This window comes from Chelon labrosus (genome assembly GCF_963514085.1).
Source record: "Chelon labrosus genome assembly, chromosome: 4".
Classification (NCBI taxonomy): Eukaryota; Metazoa; Chordata; class Actinopteri; order Mugiliformes; family Mugilidae; genus Chelon; species Chelon labrosus.
The window spans coordinates 30289266-30308803 of NC_140340.1; positions in this window are offsets into that span (position 1 = coordinate 30289266).

Genomic DNA, 19538 nt, shown 5'->3' on the forward strand with positions numbered 1-19538 from the left:
GTTGATTATGTAGTGATCTCGGGTTATGGGGGTGTCTGGGGGTGGATGACGCTGTCATCTATCTGCTGCAGCTCACACACTCACACATGGATGGTGGTGGAGGCTTGGTGAGAATCACATTCTTTAATTTCTCCAGTGCCTTCAACACCATCCAGCCTTTGTTGCTGGGTGGGAAGCTGCGGTCAATGGGTGCTGGTGCGTCCACTGTCTCCTGGATCACTGACTACCTGACAGACAGGCCACAGTTCGTGCGTTTGGGTCATGTCCTGCCTGATGTGGTGGTGAGTGGTGTGGGAACCCCACAGGGCACCGTGCTTTCTCCGTTCCTGTTCACCTTATACACCACTGACTTCCAGCACAACTCAGAGTCATGTCACATACAGAAATTTTCTGATGACTCTGCAGTTATAGGGTGTATAAGTGGTGGACGGGACAAGGGGGACTATAAAGGGCTGGTGGACACATTTGTGGGGTGGGCTGGAAGGAATCACCTGCTGCTTAATGTGGACATGACCAAGGAGATGGTGATTGACTTCAGGAGGAAGGGAACAGCTCCTCTGCCCCTCAGCATATTTGGTAGGGATGTGGAGGTGGTGGAAGATTACAGATACCTGGGAGTGACCATCGATAACAGACTGAACTGGAAGACACAGGACAGCTGTGTACAAGAAGGTCTGCAGGTCTGCAGGTCCTTCAATGTGTTCAGCAAGATGCTGGAGATCTTTTACCAGTCTGTTGTAGCCAGCACCTTTTTCTCCGCTGTGGTCTGCTGGGGGAGCAGCATTGAAGCCAGTGATGCCAACAAACTGAACAAACTGATCAGAAAGGCTGGCGTCGTCATTGGCTGCAGTCAGGAAAATTTTGAAGTGGTGGTGGAGAGGAGGACACTAAACAAACTGTCAGCAATCAATCACAGATAACCCTGACCACCCTCTCCACCACACAATAGACAGACAACGGAGCACCTCCTCCAGAAGGCTCAGACAACTCCGTTGTCTCAAAGAACGCTACAGGAAATCTTTCCTGCCTCAAGTCATCTGCCTGTGCAACTCCTCATCAGTGTGTGACAGATGACACTCTGGACTATTGTTTTTTGCACATTTTCACATTGCTGATTGGTTATTGGTTTTAAATTAATTTCATTCCATTGCAATTCAACTGTTTTTTATATATATATATATATATATATTTATTTATTTTTTTACTTATTTTAATATTCACTTATTTTATAATTCTTTTAAATATTGTGTTTATAGATTTTTTGTTTTTCTATTTTTTTATTATTGTTTATGTTGCTGCTGCAACTGTGAAATTTCGCAGTTTGTGATTAATAAAGCATCTATCTATCTGTATTTTTATTTTTCTATTTTTTGACTTATTTAAGAATCAGTGTTAAATCATTTACAATGATGTAATGTTATTGTTGTACGGTCCACTTGTTCATGCTGATATAATTAATATAGGTTTCACAATTAACTTAATTTCATCCATTGGCGAAAGTAAGATCCTTAGAGTCGCTGACGCTGGTGGGAGAGCTGGACTGAAGGAAACTTTGGTTGAGACTCCCTGGATAACTGGAGTAAGGTGAAGATGAGGAGGAAGAGGAGGACTATGCAATAGACAGTCTGAAAGTCACAGTGATGGGATTGTTATGAATTTGCAGATGGATTTGGATCTTAAAAAAAACGGGCAACTTATTGTTTCAGAGAATGGGGGCAAACCGATCATTGGACAAGTGTAGTGATGTTGAAATTGAGAATTAAGTGATTCTGAAAGCATGGAAAAGCTGCAGCAGCAAAGGGAATAGAGCAGTTAGGCAGGTTTTGTAACATAGTGTGGATGGACAATGGCTGTGAACGACCATTAAAAGTAGTTCTGCTCTGTAAAATACTTATTATATAAATAATATTATGTATATACTGCATACAAGGGTCACATACATGTAATAAGTAGTGAAAAATACAATACTTCCCCTCATATGTATCTAATTCTAAAAACGAATGTTGCACATGATCAAAATACAGTTCCAACCTTGAATATGTGTTCTTCTGCCACTCCATCAAAACTCCCCTGAAGAGAGGAGAAGCCTCCTCTGTGCCAGCAGTCTGTGGACAGTGATTGTGGAATTACAGTGACCTTAGTGAGGCTTGTGGGGTATTTTTAGCTCATATTTATTCCCTTGAGTAGATACTGCATATAGTGTGCTGTTGTTTTTATCTGTTTTTATGAACATGTCCTTACCAAGACTAGAGGACAAAACTAAGCAGTAGCAAGTTATTAATACATACCAACACTTTCTAATTATAATTTCTAATTATCTGTGCACATAAGATTTAACTTAACATGAAAGATTGAACCTATTTTTGTCCACATTTCTAAGTGTATTTTCCTTGTATTTGACTTGATTGAGTCTTCCAGGCTCTTGTCTCACAGAGAGGACTGTCAGGATCTATGTTTCTGTGTGGATTTGTTCTGCCTGTCTCTCTCTGGAGGTTGGTCTGGAGCTGGGCGGAGCTGGAGCCACCTGCTAACACACCTGCAAGCAATGGAGCCTCATCAGCCACCTACTCACGTCGTCAATATAATCCTGGTTCAGTCCTCCACTCGTTGCCAGATCGTCTGCTTACCATAGTGGTACAGTGGCTTGGTTTTTGCTCTAATAATTCTGTCTAGCGTTGTATACTCATTTCTTGTCTCTTTGTCTTCAGCTCCCGGACCAATCCACGCATCAGTTCTTTTGTCGTCTCCTTGGGATCCTCACCAGCTCCACCAGTCTGCCAGCCTTATTCCCTGCACCTCCTCCCCTGTTCTCTCCGGAAAACCTCACAACCTGCTTCTGACCAGCCTGCTTTTGTTTCCTCAATAAACCGGTTTTATCACAACTACAACTGGCTTAGGGTTTGTGTTTGAGACTTGTGTCCGAATTATATCGGCAGACGTGACAAGGACAATAGGTGGTTGTCAAATAACCAATTTATTTTATTTATTTAGTTTTTTTTTGATGGATAAACTAGCTGTGTAATTTAGCATATGCCTTTGTTCCTCTCATTGTATGAGATTGTAAGTTTACTGGTTGTGTTTGTGTTACACTTCCATGCTACCCCTGGTAAAGGCAGGTTTAGAGTCACAACGCTACGAATTGTTGGCACTTCCCTCAGGCAAAGTCTGCATAAATACAGACTTTTGGAAAGTGCACATAGAGTACTCAAAAATATCTGTGAAAGAGCCCTCATACACTTCACATTTAGACTATGAGAAGTCTCTATGCTCTCACTAATGATTTCTATTGCATTGCTTCATTATCTTGCAGCAGTGAGTCTGAATATTGAGATTGGCTGTGGTTCACAGGAAGCTGTTCAGAACAATGTCCGATGATGACACTGGACAGTGTTAATCCTAGACTTTGGGGCGCTCCAAATTGTCCTTGATACTATATATATATATACACACACAATATGTCTGAATTTAAACCTGTAAATATGGCAAAGTGATGTCCCAGTCAGTGTCACGAGATGGGTATCTGGGTTGTTCCAAGGCATTTTTACAATGATTAGATTGGTTTGAGAGCACAGTGAAGCCCACACAAAGTAGAACCACACAGAACCACAGAATGTGACTAAACATTCCTGTTGCGTGGTAGTACTTTACAGTGCTGAGAAGACATTTCTGTTGTGTAGTTTTATCATGCTGATCTAGGCAAAATTGTAAGTTAGTATTTGATCTAAGTGTTTTTTTTTCTGAGTTTTATTGCTGTTGTTTTGTGTTTTATGATAGAACCAATTCACTTATTTTATTGTTATGTATAAAATTATTATATAAAGTGAAAATCTTTATGCAGTAGTTTGGAGGCAGGTATTTTCTTTCTCAATTAATTCCAGACCTATTCAACTATCAAGGATATAGGCCTACTTTGGATTGGATTGGATTGGATTAATTGTGAAGTTCATTGTACTTAATACAGTTACACAGGGGGCACGTGATCTAGGAAAATTCGCATGGTTAGAGAAGCAGCTCTGGGACTGTAGGGTCACAGCTTCGCATCCCCTCATGTCCATGGCCGAGGTGCCTCAGCAAGCTCCTAACTCCCAGCAGCCCATTGCTCCAAGGGTACACAGTGCTATGTGAACAAATGGATAGGTTAAATGAAGAGAAAGAATTTCGCCATGGGGTATCAATACAGTATATATTGTTATTATTATCAAACCAAAAGCAGGAGAGGAAAAATAAGGAAACCTAATAAAAAAAAAAAAACTACTCTGATCAGGCAAAACATTATAACATTATTATCCCTTGTGCCTCCAGAACAATTGTGACTCATCAGAGAATGGATATGGGCCTTCTGAGGGTGTCCTGTGGTGTCTGGCAACAGAATGTTGTTAGTGGGGGCCTTTGGGTCCTATGGGTTGAGGGGAGGTCAGGTGATCAGTTTGGGATCTAGTGAATTTGGAGGCCAGGTCAACACCTTGTGCTGTTCTTCATGTTTTTTGAGTTTTTCCCAAATTGTTTTTGTGTGTGTGTGTCCGTGTCAGGCTGCATCCTGCTGGGGATGGCTGCTGCCATCAAGGAGTGCCATTGCTATGGGGTGGGGGGGTCTGGTCTGGTCTGGTCTAGGTGGGTGCTACAAGTGTAAGTAACATACCCATGAATGGCAAGTCCAAAAGTTTCCCAGCAGAACATTGGATTGTCACAAGATGGTCAATGTTGATTATTTTTTCCTGTGAACTGGTTTTAATGTTGTGGCTGATAGGGGTAGTTGGGGAGACACAGTCAACAGCAAGAACTAATTGCCAGTTTTAACAACTGCCAACATTAACCGTATAGGCTAGACTCTAGCGGCTAGCCGCTAGAGGGTTTGCAGGTTTTTCTGAGTTTATAATGTATATAATGTTATGTAGGACTTCTTTAATGTTGCTACACAGAGTTCAACAGCACACCAGGTTTGAAATTCACATTCACAAGGGCATCCTAGTAAATATGGGAAGTGCAATATTAGTTGTGCGATTTAAACTGGGCTTTATATAGTGCAGAACGTAATGACAAAAGAAAGTGTAGTTTTAAAAACAACTGTTCAATTAAGGGACTGTATCAATGTGATGTTAGAATATACAGTATATGTATAGTGTGGTTGAGACATCCCCATCGTATTACTACAAATGAAACACACTGTGTTCTACTTTTAAATGACTGATTTCCTGTTTTCAGCTGCATAAATATTCTCTAGACCTGCCCGTTGTGCCTTTGTTTTTCTACTTCAGTAGACGTGATTGACACTGTGAAGTCCAGATCTGACATGAATTAGATAGTCTGCTTTGGGCAATAAACACCTTGACAACAATACTGAGCATCTGTTGCCATGGTGACTGTCAAAGTAGATATGACAACCACCCATTCTTGCCGATGTGACAGGGGAGGCCGATGGTATGAATAGACTTTAGGTGAAACCACTAAAGTCACACCATCATCTATGACATGATTTATGTGGCGTGGTTTTGATGAGTCCATATGGGCAAACCAATCACTCAGGGCTGTTTTCTAGCTGGATGAGAAAGCAGCCTCTCAAGAGTCTTCAGGGAGGTATTCAGAGATCCAAACAAACTGTTTTCCATCTGCACAGCGAAAGCCAGAAGGAACAATTATCTCACACAGGGAATGAATATTTCCTTAACACTGATTCATGGGATAATTTCTCACCAAGACTGATGCAATTGTTTAAGCAATCAAGTGCGCTGGCAAATACTTCAGGCTTTGCACATTCTACATTATTAGAGAAGATACTGTTTTTAGGAATGCAGCAAGACATTATAGTTTTATTTACTTCAAAACGTGCTTAGAATTAGTTTAGCTTTCTTTTATACTGTAGATGTTCTGCTTACATCCATGGTTTCTAGGTTTTTATGGTCATATTGTATTTCCAAATGCCATTAACCTTTAGCTGTTTATTACATGGAAAAATCACAACATGCCAAGACTGTGGCAGAGTGGCCATAGTGGGTTTTTCTGATAAGACGCTTGTGATGTTCTGTTGTTCCCCTGCTATGGAAGTGTGCACAATGGTTACGTCTTGTCTGCTGTCCGCTTTTTGCTACAGTGGACAAGTCATTTAGACTTGGCCAGTATTAGTCCAATGCATTTGGTCGATCCTCTAACAAGTTTTTATTCTGGCTGGCAAAGCTATTGCTCACTGACAGTGTAAAAGCTGAGGTGACTTTTAGTAAATTTGCACGTTGCATTAATGCACACAACACAGTATAATCAGCTTTTCTGAGAGGCCAGAATTTTGGCATGCTACATGGATTAAATGACCGGCCCTGATGTAGGTAGCTTGCCCTGAGTCTAGGGTGGCCACAAGCAGATGTGCTTAAGGTTTCTTCCTATTAAATGGGAGTTTTAATTTGCCACTGGAACCTTAGTGCCTGCTCTGGGTTCTGTGAAGCATCTTGAGACAATGTAGATTGTATGTAGACTGATGCTACATAAATAAAACTGAATTGAACTGAACTTTAGCATGGCACCTACTCAATTTTTGCCCAGTGACAATTCCAAAAATAAGATGTAGAATGGAAATTTAAGTATATAAAAGGACAAATCTCTATCAATTCATTTTTAAAAGCAAGTTGTGTAATACCCGAGAGCTCTTCTTAGCAGAGATACCTTTGTGTTTGAAAGTCGGTGCCAAGGAGGGCACATTCACTAACATAATACAAAAGGCTCTATTTTCCCTAAAATGCAGCTCGGCTGGTATGTAAGTGTCCCCCAGGTGTAGAGAGCTGTCTGACTGAGTCCGTGGATCCAGGATCGCTACTGCATAAAACAGAGAGAAGCTAGTCAGAGCATGCACAACAGCTGTGCCAAATAGCCTTCCCTGGCACTGAGCTCTGAACTAATCTATTCCACCTTTCTCCCTGCAGCTACACCAGGAGCACCATTCCCAGCCTAACTGTGATCCCTAGAACTTGACTTCCTTGTTAAATGTATATTCTTGTATCCGCTGGTTTTGTACTGAACTGAACATGCAACAAAGACTAGCAGCAGTATAAGCAACATTCTGCACGGAAGACAGTCAGGACTAAATGTTGAGCGAACTAGACGTCCACATTCGTAATATGACTAAAAACAGCAGTATTTGAATTTATTTCAAGCAGTTTAGAATGGAACTGTTGACAGCAGCCTTGGGGGAAATTGGATGTTGAAGCTGCTCAAAATACAACTGATTACCTGAGAACCACACAATAGCATCAAGCATCACAACTCCCTTGAGGCTGAAGGTCAAACGATAACCAACCTTAGAATCAATTATAAAACCAGTTTGGATGTCTACCCCACTTAAGCCTGGTTTTCTCAAAATAGAAATAAAAGCTTGCTTGAAACTCTTACTGTTTCAGTTATAGGTCTGACAGATTGTTACTTATCATGCTAATGGGGTCACCACACTTGCATATAATTAGTATGCACTACCACAAGAGACAAATCAACCAGTTGCCTCAGCCATCATCATGCAGTCAGAACCATTTATGAGCACCCTATCATTCAGCATCATTTGTTTTGTACCTAACACTACTGCATGTGTTAATTAACTGGGTTTTAATGTATTTCACATTAATATTTCACAGGAGGATGATGATGATTGTCAGATATAACACTGGGTTTTTGTGTGTACTGTTTCTTTCTTTTTCTCTTTGGTGTGCTTCCTTCATCTGTTGCAAATGTAACAGCAGCAGACTATATCTCACTCACATGTTAAATTATAAAGGAGATAATAGGCTTACACTTATTGTCAGTCAAATAAACTTAGTGTTGTTTTGACTGACAATTAAGCAGTGCTGCCTTGTGGATTTTTGGGCTGCTGGCTGAAGGATTCTGGAGAGACAGAATGCAATTTATTTCCCCTCACACAATGACTCTCAGTTTCCTATCCATTTGGACAGATGTAAACATCATGTGATTTCCAGAGCCAGGCAGTGATCTCATGAAACACTCCCTCCTGACAGCCCTCTTTTGTGGTTCTTTTATTTGCCAAACCAAATCTCAAGCAGTGTAAATCAGGTAATTTGTAGACTCATTATAACTCTATCAGCACCACTTTTTCCACCTAATATTTGGAGTGCCAACTCTATCCATTTTTTTTTGTCCAGTATCAATCTCTCATGTAACCTGCAGTAGCTCTATCTTGTACTCTTGCTGGCATTGTGATTAGATTCTACATGTACGCTTTAGTCAGATGTATGCATGTGTCCCCCCCCCCCCAAGAGCTGGGCTCCTGTTGAAAGGCAGTTTTTCTTTTCTTAGTGCAGGGGTTTCAGGCTCCGTGTTCTGCAAAAAAGCAGCTTGAGACAATTTAAACTGTAATTGAGGCTATATAAATAAAATTGAACTGAATTATAAGACTAAATATAGAAACAGTAGATTTAATGTGGATTCTGGTTGATTGTATTGATATGTTCTGTGCAACTCGTTGAAAGGTTTATATAGTGTCAGTAGTCACAATTTGCAGAGACTCGTTCATTGTGGATATCTCAGGTTATTCAGCCTTTCTTTAATCAAGAATATACAAGTTATTATGGAATACATACCTTTCAGCCACCCGGCACTGGAGGAGTTCATGTATTTACACTGACATGAACAATTCATGTTCCTTCCTACCAGCTGGGACAAGAACAATCCATTCTTGGTCTCTACCAAAATCTGAGCTATTGTTGGTAGTGGTGGCAGATATGCTCCTGTCCACTCGGTGTCCTCACAGTTCCAGTTTGGCCATCTTGAAGACTGTTGTCATTCTCTAGTTAGTGCTGGTTTTGATAGAGAAAGAAGCGCCTACGTAGTCACCTCAGCAGAGGTAGTACAAGGCTGGTTCCTATGGTTGGAACACATTCAAACATGTAGTCTACAAATTCCTGCTGTGGAAACAGGCATGATGACAGTTAGCACTCCTTGGTCTTTGATCTTCAAGCAGTTCTCAAGAGCTTTGAGGTGTGTTTTGGCATTATTCTGCTGCAGTGTGAATCCTTCACTACAAAGGTTCAAACCAGATGATGGAGAACGTCACTGAAGAATGAAGTCCTACTTCTCCCTATGAGGACAGAATAGATTCAGTATAGCTATGAGTATGTTAAACACCCCCAGATTTGATGTTGTACATCTAATAGAGTTTTGTATTTGATGCTGCAAAACAAAAACCCTCTTTCCACAGAATAGTAAACCTGACACTTCAAATATCATTTCACGGTGCTGTTTAGTGAGTTAGACTTTAGCTACATCTCTCCACAACAAGAAGCTGTACAAACCTTTAAACTGTTATTGAGTGCCTTACTCAAACATGAATGAGCTCAAGGCACGTGTCACACTTTGGTCTTACCCATGTTCTAATATGCTTGTACAACTGTAAGAAAAAAACTGAGACTGAATGTCAATGTAAATGTAAAACTGATCTATAGTCTCACATGCTGTTCAGTATGGCACACTGTTAAAATCCTGGGGTTTAAATTGTGTGCCCAGCATGCTCCTGTGCTTCCTGTGGGAACAGTGCCAGTCACAGCACCATGGCCCTGCCATAGACTATGCTGTGGAGACCCGTGAAGGAGTGGTAAGGCCCACAGCATGGACATCGATGAGCAGGACAATGATTGATCACAGCTTGCACCCCATATTCTCTTATCTATCCATACATTTCACAGACATTCCCACCTCACCACCACAACACTCATAGCGTCAACATAGTATTTGAAAGTGGAAAGACACCTCTCTGTATCCTTTTCTCGAGAAAGGGGTTCGGGAAGTGTTTTTCACGATGACTGATGTGAATTATTGATACATTTTAGAAATGGTGAATGTAATTTCTCTTGGTTTCTTGGTCAAAACCTCTAACCTGTATTAGAGTCAGTTAAACCAATGGTTTCCAACCAGTAGATGACTTTTAAGTAAATATGAAAGAAAAGAAAGAAGAAAAACAAGGGCCAAGATTGATTTAAAAAGTCTGTACTGAGTCAGATATAAGGTATAGGTGATGGCATAACACAAAATCCTCCCAACCGTAGGTTACATGTGTTGTATAACTGGTGGAAATTATTACATAAACATTCTGAACATCTAAAGTAGTGCATAAAACAGCTTAAATGGTTTGTTAAAGTAGTAGATTGGAGAAGTTATGGACTGAGTGATTATGAAATGCCAGTTATTATAACACAACCAGTTGTCATTTGTAAAAGGATGTCAAGCGTGGCACAGAGGCAGCCTGGTACTAGTATGACTAAAGCGGTAAATTTTGCTCAGCAGTTCATTTTTTCAGCACAGTATATATAAAATGTATAAATGTATATAAATAAATGTGAGCCACAGGGTTCTGAACACATCATGGAGCAGGTATTTTTAAGTCCTAGTGTTCTGCATTGTTGCAAAGACCAATCACAACTAAATACATTGAATAGAAAGCTCAGATAAAGGCATGTAAAGTAATTACTGCACAAGTCATAATGAATGAATTAGTCATAACATAATCATAACTGTTGCAGTTCAATGTTTCTGATTCAACATGAAGCAAATGCAGTTCTTCTGGAGGAGCCAGAAGAAGAAGCCACAGTAACAGTAACAAAAAATATCATAAACTGAAGAAACACGTATAAGATATGCTTTTTAAATGAATGTTAATTAAGATCCACGGTATGATATGACTCAAGATCTCAAAAAGTCCAAAACACTCCATTTACCTTAGCAGGTAAATGTGGAAATCATATGATGTCTAGAGTATGTTTATGAATTTTACCCCATGTTTTAAAATGGATAAGAATTAAGCATGACATCTGTGAAATTAATATTTGGTCATTCAATTATAGGCACTAGAAGATTCAGATATTTAAAATGTAGTTAATATAATGCAAATAATTCATTCTCAAATAATTTCTTAGATCAGCATTCTAACACTCCCGTGGTTTACAATATAAACATTCACTTATATGTTCTTTCAATGTTACTTCAGAACAACAAGTGCCAAAGGGCTGATCATAAAGCTAAATATAGCAAAGCTGAATCCTCTCTAATCCTTTCAAAGTACATTTGAGATAAAAACTGTGGCAAGTGATCAGTCTGGGACCCGTGAGTCATGCTGCCATGCCTGATGTTACAGCAGCGGGGAGGTGTTAATGAAAAGGTACATTGTGTGTTTGACGTGGTGTGTGTGTGTGTGTGTGTGTAATCTGGACAGGGTCAGAGAGGATGTCCGTATAGACTTATGTACTGAGAATCGACTGCGCTTTCAGTGTGACATAAAATTGAAGGACGTTCCACAATGAAAATCAATCAGAAACAATAATCAACATGGCCAAAGTCTACTATGAGGTGTTCATGTTGCTCAAAATAATCCATAACGTGGCTCAGCTCCCTGCTCACAGCCACTCCTTCATTCATCTCTCACTGACCATTTTGCAGCGGGGCCGCGCCGTGATTGATTGTGTTTATGTTTTGCTCCCACTGTGTGACTGATGAAGTGAGATGCGTGTGCACCATTCTGTGGACAAATGTTGTGTTTACTCAATGCGTGCTGCACGCAGAATGAGCTGTGCAGATGGAGCTGCATAAAGCCAGAATCAGCCAGATCAGCCTAAAGCACAAAAAGGGAAAAAAGGCACTCCTGCTCATTTAATATAAAGACTTCACTTTTATCCAATTCACACAATTGAATCTGGTTTCACTACCCTGTCCACAGGAAGTAAGAAGTCACAATCAAGCGCACAGAGATATTTTCAGTTGGGACTGCTACACTGAATATGCTCACCATCGATATTTCGTGTAAACAGCTGGCAGGTACAATCAAGAATCGATCAGTGCCGGCGCCGACCAGGCCAAGAGGTCAGGGCGCCAGAATGTAGCAGGGAAAGGGAGGAGCCAAATGCAAGACTCAGAAGGAATGAGGCAGAATGAAATCATAAAAAAATCTGTTTAATGAAACTCAAGGGTTTGTAACAAAATTTGCCGCAATTATAAGGCAAAGGTAATTCAATTCAACAAAAGATAAATTAAAAATTGAAAGCCAAAAATCCCACGAACAAGGCACAATGAAGACACAAGGGCAACAGGTGGGAGGGGACACCCAGATACACATACATCAGGTAAGCACGACAGACAAACTGATAAAGGGAGATATTGGACAGGTAAGACTACTGAAGGATGAGCACACATAAGGAGAAACCTATTACATAATAACTGAGGAGGGAAAACACAGACAGGAAGTGAAGCAAGATGCAAGATGATAAACAATAAAAAAACAAAAAAAAACAAAAACAAACAGATCATCACACAAGTAGCTTCTGTCTGCTGCAAGTGACTGAAATGAATGTTGGTTGGGAAGACGAAAATTGTAAACCCACCACAAATAGACACACTATGACTGCATAAAACGATTTTAAATATCATCTCGGTGTATGCCTTCAATGTAAATGTCTTAAACTGACACAGAATGACCACAAAGATATCCAAAACCAGCACAAACAAGACTAAAGAGAGACTCAACCCTGCCACAAAGACAAGCGAAGTCATCATTTCAAAGAGACACAAAATTATTACAGATCAATACAAACCAACTACAAAGAGACTCAAAACACCCATCGATAATATTTTTGTCTCAGAACTAAGGACCTGTACTGTGCCAAGAGCTCAGCATACCCAGGATGTCTTTTCAAGATCTGCCTTCTGTTGTAGAAGTTTAAGTCTTCAGCCTCCTTCAGTACAGAGATAGATTCTGGTGAGAAACACAGAGACTGGATGCATTCAGTATCTTTTACGGTTTTATTCCAGGAAGAGAGAAGGTGAGAGATTGGGGAGAGACTCAGAGCCTGCTGTGTCTTTGACTTCTACAGAGAATTAGCAATACTAAGGGGCCGTCCACACAGAAACGCTTTTTGGTGTAAACGCAGATGTTTTGCATCGTTTTGGCCTTTCGTCCACACGAATCCTGTAAACGCATAGCCCTAAAACGCACTTTTTTGAAACCGGGTCCCAGGGTGGAAAAATTCGAAAACGCACCTCTTGCGTTTTTGTGTGGACAACGAAAAACGGAGAGAAACGCATACGATGATGTCATCGCCACCATCGCCACACCCCTCGAGCAGCCTTCCACCTCTTCTATTCCGCGAGACGTCTCATAACAACATCAACAATGGCGGACTACATGCTCGTGTTCCTGCTGGAGAAGATATTGAGCCTATTAGGGTTACCAGGGCAAAATATCATTTCTCCTTGAGTTTGGTTTCTTCTAAAGCCGATTTGTAAACAGCGCTCAAGCTTTATGCGCACGCTCCGCCTCTTCCTCTCCGTTTTTGGTGAATTTCTGAAACTGAAACAGCGCCACCTATAGGCCTGGAATATGAAAGCGTTTTGAGACGGATCCGTGTAGACGCGGATATTCTTGAAACGATGCCAGGGAAAACGGAGAGGGAAAAGATCGTGTGGACGTGGCCTTAGTAAATAGGTTCATTTAAACAGAGGAAGAGCAAGGTTCAACAGTGCTGTATACTGTATGGAGTTGTTTTTCACTAGAGATGGTTACTAGGTGTTAATCAAGTCCTCCTATCTCGTCTATCTTGACAGTTATGCAGCGTGCATGGAATCACACATTCCAAGCGTACCCTTCTCTGTATGTTCCCACAGAACTATAATCTAAAATAGAAAATACAAAGGCTATATTTACATTTTGTAATTACATTACATTTATATTACATTTCCCCCCTTTTGATTATATATTGATCGTGCAACTCACTCAATTCACTTGGACTCAAAACAGGTCATAATAGAATAGCATAGATATGGCTAATGTCGGGTTTTGTAAGATGGACAACAGATAAGAAAAAGTGGAGTTACATATCATCATCATCAACAGTCAGACTCTGTAGTCAAATGAGGTAGTTGGTAAGTCAACTGGTATTAATATTCCCATCAGAGGTAACAAATCAGCTGCATTTCAGACAGTTGTCATTTGATGTGAAATAGATCTATCTATCGTTGTAACAATAAGTCCTCTAACACAATGTATGAAACTGCAACCACATAATGCAAGAATAGCTACGGCAAAAATGAGCCCTGTTAAGACAAGCAAAATCACAGTCTTCCAACATCCAAACATAGAAACAAACCATCCTGTAAGAGAAGTGTTAATACCAGAATTTTCAGTCAGTTCATGACGGAGAAATGTCTGTCCTTCCGCATAGAACAGCATCGTGGTCTCCTCCTAATCAGTGGATCAACAATGCTGTTGCACATCAGCTAGAAAGACCAAAACACTCAGACCACCCTAGTGCTGGGCAGCAGCTGGACCTTGAAGGGCAAGCATGCACAATCAGCCGTCCTCCCTCACTGCAGAAGCTTTGTCTCCATGCGTGATTCTACCTCATTCTCTTTTAACTCCACCGTCTACTCTTGTTGATCAAGTTGATGCACTTCTGGTGGGATGCGGCTGATTGGTTCTGGCACCTTTTTACAGTGGCTGGCATAAATCCAAGATGCCCTTTCTGCCACTTTGACCACTGTGTAGGTGGTTAGAAGAACTTGTGAGGGTCCTTGACACCGCCTACATTTCTAGTGTTTCTTTCGGAACTCCTTTATCACCTGGATTCAAAGAGTAGAGGGTTGCTGCAGCAGGAGACGGGAGTGCCGTTTTTACCTGTTGAGAAATCTGAGAAGACAGCAGCAGAAAAGTTCTTGCAGTATAAAGTATTTTAGAATAAATTTTAAAATTTTATTATTTGTTTTTAAGTCACTAAATGGTTTGGCACCTCAGTTTATCGCCGACCTTATACATGTCTATACCCCACCGAGAGCATTGAGATCTGCTGATAAACTGCGTCTTGTTGTGCCAAAAAGTAGGCAAAAGGCCAGGGGGGACCGTGCTTTTTCAGTGGTAGCTCCTAAGTTATGGAATGAGCTACCCACCCATGTCAAAATGGCCCCCACCCTGGATACTTTTAAATCTCACCTAAAAACTCATTTTTATTCCCTGGCTTTTAATATAGCATGAGAATTGTGCGGCCTCTGTCTGTCTTTTTACTGTAATTTTTGTGTTTTTCAGTGTTTTATTTAGATCTTATGGTTTTCTTATTGTTTTCATATGTTTTAATTTATTGTATTAACTTTTACTTTCTTTATTTTACTGTTGTGTATCTGTTGTGCAGCACTTTGGTAACCTCGTTGTTTTAAAAATGTGCTATACAAATAAAGTGGATTGGATTGGATTGGATTGCAGTAATGCTACATGTCATTCTCACACAGGTCAGTAGAGGGGAGAGGACTAGTTACGGGAACCACTCCCTAGGCTGGTGGATGTCCAAACAGTATCTCAAATGAGCTGAGATCTACTTTGAACCTTTTCTTCATTCTCATGCACATCAGTACCACAGGCAATACCTGTATCCATGACAGCCCTTAAACCCCCCCCCCCCCCACCCCCCCCCTTTGTGACACATGGTCCAAACGGTGTGTCAACACTAAAGGTATATTGCGAGTTCAATGGTAACAGATTTTCTACTCCTTCTTCTTCTTCTCTTGCAGTAGCCTTGTAATCTTTCCATTTGAAGTTAAAGGCAAATCTGGCTGAACAGGAACACAAAAGAAAACATTCAGCAAATCAATAACTGAAAAATATTACGCATTTGGAGGCACCTGAGATAAAATAGTGTATGGATTTGGCACATTTGGAGCTCTTGGCTGTACACCACTATTTACTGCCTGCAGGTTTTGTTTAAATCTGAATTCTGTAGGTTGCTCATTTTCTCTTATGTTCTCAACAGGAAAAATAGGACTGCCCACAGGAGAATTGTCACATGGGATAATTACTTCCATTACTTTCAGTGACTTCAAGGCAGGAGTAATACTATCAATGGCTTCTTGTTGCAGTGAATATTGTTGTCGGCAAGGTCTATGATCAGGGTCAGAAGTAATAACAACAAGTTCACAGTGTTTAATGCTTCTGTTACTGAAATGTAATGAGCTGTTGAATGACGTGTAACCGGTGTAAGCTACACAGTACAAACAGCAAACACAAAAGAAAACTGTTTCTTCTAGCACTGGAGAGAAGGAGAAAAAACAACAGCAGAGTCTGTGGTGGAACATCAGCATGATGAAAAGCATGAAAGCATTTTTTCATAATTCGCACCCAAAGAAATATGCGAGATACATAAACCATCAAGTTTCATAAAATCAGTAGCACGTGGTGAGACAACTTTGTGTACCTCAGACAGAGTGTGTTATTTGTCCCTTTACTAAAAGCGTATACTGAGGGAAGTGTTTAGTGGGAGACATCTACATAGCTAGCATACGTAGAAATCACAACGTGAGGATTTCTTGATTCATGGTGTTATGGTGTATGTGTATCCTTGTAAGCTGTTTTTCATTGCAAGCAAGCAGATCTTCATTGCGAAGAGTGGTATGTTTTTGTGTATCATACGTAACCTCAGGTTCAAATGTCAACTCATCAGGCCTCACCAGTCCATCACCCTCCCGCTGTTGCCCTCAATCTGATGTTTGCTTCTTTTGTGAGCAATCGCGAGCCCAATGTCCAGTCGGATTGCAAATCTTGCATCTGTCATTAAAGCAATAACAAACCCAATGTCCTTGTTGACCACAGAGGTGACATGCATCATCAGGACAGGGACCCTCTAGGCATTCTTCTATTGTGTCCTTTACCCCGCCCTCTGTCACTCCTTCTGACACTAGGAATGTGCTGGAACATTGTCACAGCTGCCATATGAAGGTCTTTCTGGATCTTTTCATCTTTGGTCTGTTTCTTCATTAACACAGTGTCCTGTGCGTGGTGTCTAAGTTTCAGCTGTACTTTATCGTGGGTGGACAGCGGTGGAGATCAGGATCAAGTTTCAGTGCCATCAGAGCTGGTTCTGCCTGAGAATACTGAGAAAAAGGCTAAGAGTATGGTGCCGCAAATTTCACATTGTCTGTAAAACCATGCTTCTGTAACATTCGTCCTTGAGTCTTATCACATGCAGTAGTATTTCTGCAGTAGCTTTGTTTCCCTACATTCACTTCATTTTTCTTCAAGTGGTCCTCTAACTTTTCAACTGATTCAAAGAAAACCTTTTGGGAATCCATAATCTTGCATCCATTCATTGCAGCACTTCAAACTACCGTCTCCATATCTCTTTCACATAATATCAAAAAGTGGACCGTCTGTATACTGAGCTAAAACTACTATCATGCCATACGTGGAACACAAAGCTCAGATATGTGCATGTGAAGTGGTTATGAACTCTGCAAGTCAAGGTTTTCCAAATGTGGCCGTGAGTCGATGGCAGCCTATGACAAACACAAATAAGTTTACTGGGAGCAGAGCAGCATATTTCACAAAGAGGAAACTTTACTATTAGACTAAAGCAAACCAAAATTGATGCTAATACACATAATCCTGACTAAAGGCAACACAGCTGCAGCTGACACATGCAAGGGGGACATCGGGAATGATATCACCAGGGGGCACTCACACTTAATGGCTATGTAATATATGTCTGACCAGTAACGTGCAGTGAGGTCAATGGCTGGGTAGGCAGGATCAGCCAGAGCTTAAATCGCATACAAAAATATATATTATGTAGAACTGAATATTAAAACCACTGCAAAGTCAGTCAAATGCCGCTGTCAGAAATTTAGCTAATTACTGACATCAGCGGATTATACACACAATTACTGCCAATTAATTTTCAGGGACGTATATTCACCTGCATTTCTACAGGATTTACAGCTGAACACAGGAGCACCCAAAGACAAGAGCACAACAAGAAATCACCTGTATCTCAACAACACAGGATTTACAGCTCCGGCGCATCTATAAGACCAACATTATAAACACTGCTCGCTCAACCAGTCTTTCTTTTTATACCAGTCTGTTTGGAAAGTCCTCAAAATTTTTTGTCCCTTCCTTTTGGATTAAATCCTTTAGTTCAGGGGTTGGTTTCCCAGCTAAAATTACGTTTTTTTTCCCCCCTCAAAAGTCAAGGTTGAAATTTTTCTTAGCTCAGAAATCTCCATCTTCGCTAGCCGAAAACACTGCACAGCGGTGACAACAGCATCGCGAGACCTTGGGGGGGTTCGGGACATGTCGGGATTCCCGCTGAGATTCCCGACATGTCCCGACTCGGACTGTGGAGGCAGAGAAGCGTTGTGCCTCAATGAAGCCCATTGAAGACAGCGTGAGAACAGACTACGCATGCACGAACCTCCTAAACTGTTTGCGCTCATTTCACACACGGCAGAGAGGCAGAGGTTGAGTCTGCCTCAGCCTCCTGTATTCACATACGCCAGCTTTGAAACAAGCTCTCCTGAGTAGTGGCATTCCTTATACCGTTAAAACAACACATTTCACGTTTTTATTTTTTAATTTTAAAACAATAAATCAACAATCAAAACAAAATTATAAAAATATTTAAAAAAAAATATATTATTTTTTATTTCTTTTTCTTTTTCCTCATTAGCCTAGGTGAGGCACTGCCTACCCTGCCTCACCTGACTGCACACCACTGTGTCTGACCATAACTATGACGGACTATAATCATATATTCCATTAAATGAATATGTGTACTGGATGTATTATTTCCACATGTAAGAGACGTTTATTGTTATGCTCTCAGAGGCAATTCTTTCAGTGTCAACTGGACGTTAGAGCCAATAAAAAAAAATAATAATTCTGTAAACTGCACTTGCAAAAACATGATCTCAACATTGCTTGCAACCAACAGGAAAAGATGAACTGAAGATGTTAGGACTTCTACACAAGAGTACACTCCTTCTAAAGAGCTGGCTGTATACAGGTGAGCGTCACCTATCAATGGAAGGGGTGGATGATAAGTAAAAATGACGATTAGCATATCCCTCAGCTGAAAATCTATATCTCTCAATAATTTATAGAGGGGTTAAATTGGGTGAATATGAAAATATAGTCCCAGGTTGCCTATGGCGCATAACAACAGATAAGCATTAAATGATTAGCTTTAGTGTGAACCTGGATGACAATTTATCCTCTCTGATATCTTGCTATTAAATCAGACAGGGAAGATGAAACTTCTTAACTCAACTGGCATGCTTTTAAATGTTTGTCCTGTTGCTTTGCACAGCCAGCAATCATTAAAGTGTTCTAGTGAAAATGTAAGATTTGGCCAATCAGTCTTGCTGCTCACTTAATGTAATGTTGCACTGTGCAGCAGCCTGTGGTGGTCTTTAGGCTGAGTGAAATATGAGCTGAGGGTTTTGGGTTGTAATTATCCTGATCCTAAAGTACAGAGGATGACAGTATAGGGAATTCCATGTCCTCAATTTTCACATCAGCCTCTGAGATATATTACTTTATGTTAAATATAAAAAGCGACAAATGGCACAAAACACATATTAAAAAAGATATAAATAAATCATTTTCCAACCATCCAACCCTCTACAAGATAAGTGGAAACAGATAATGAATGGATCGATGGATACGTTTTCTTACCCTCATTTGTGCGTGCACAGGGTTGATGTACCAACGTGTGTACCCTGGTGATCTGCAGTCTTCAAAAACATGA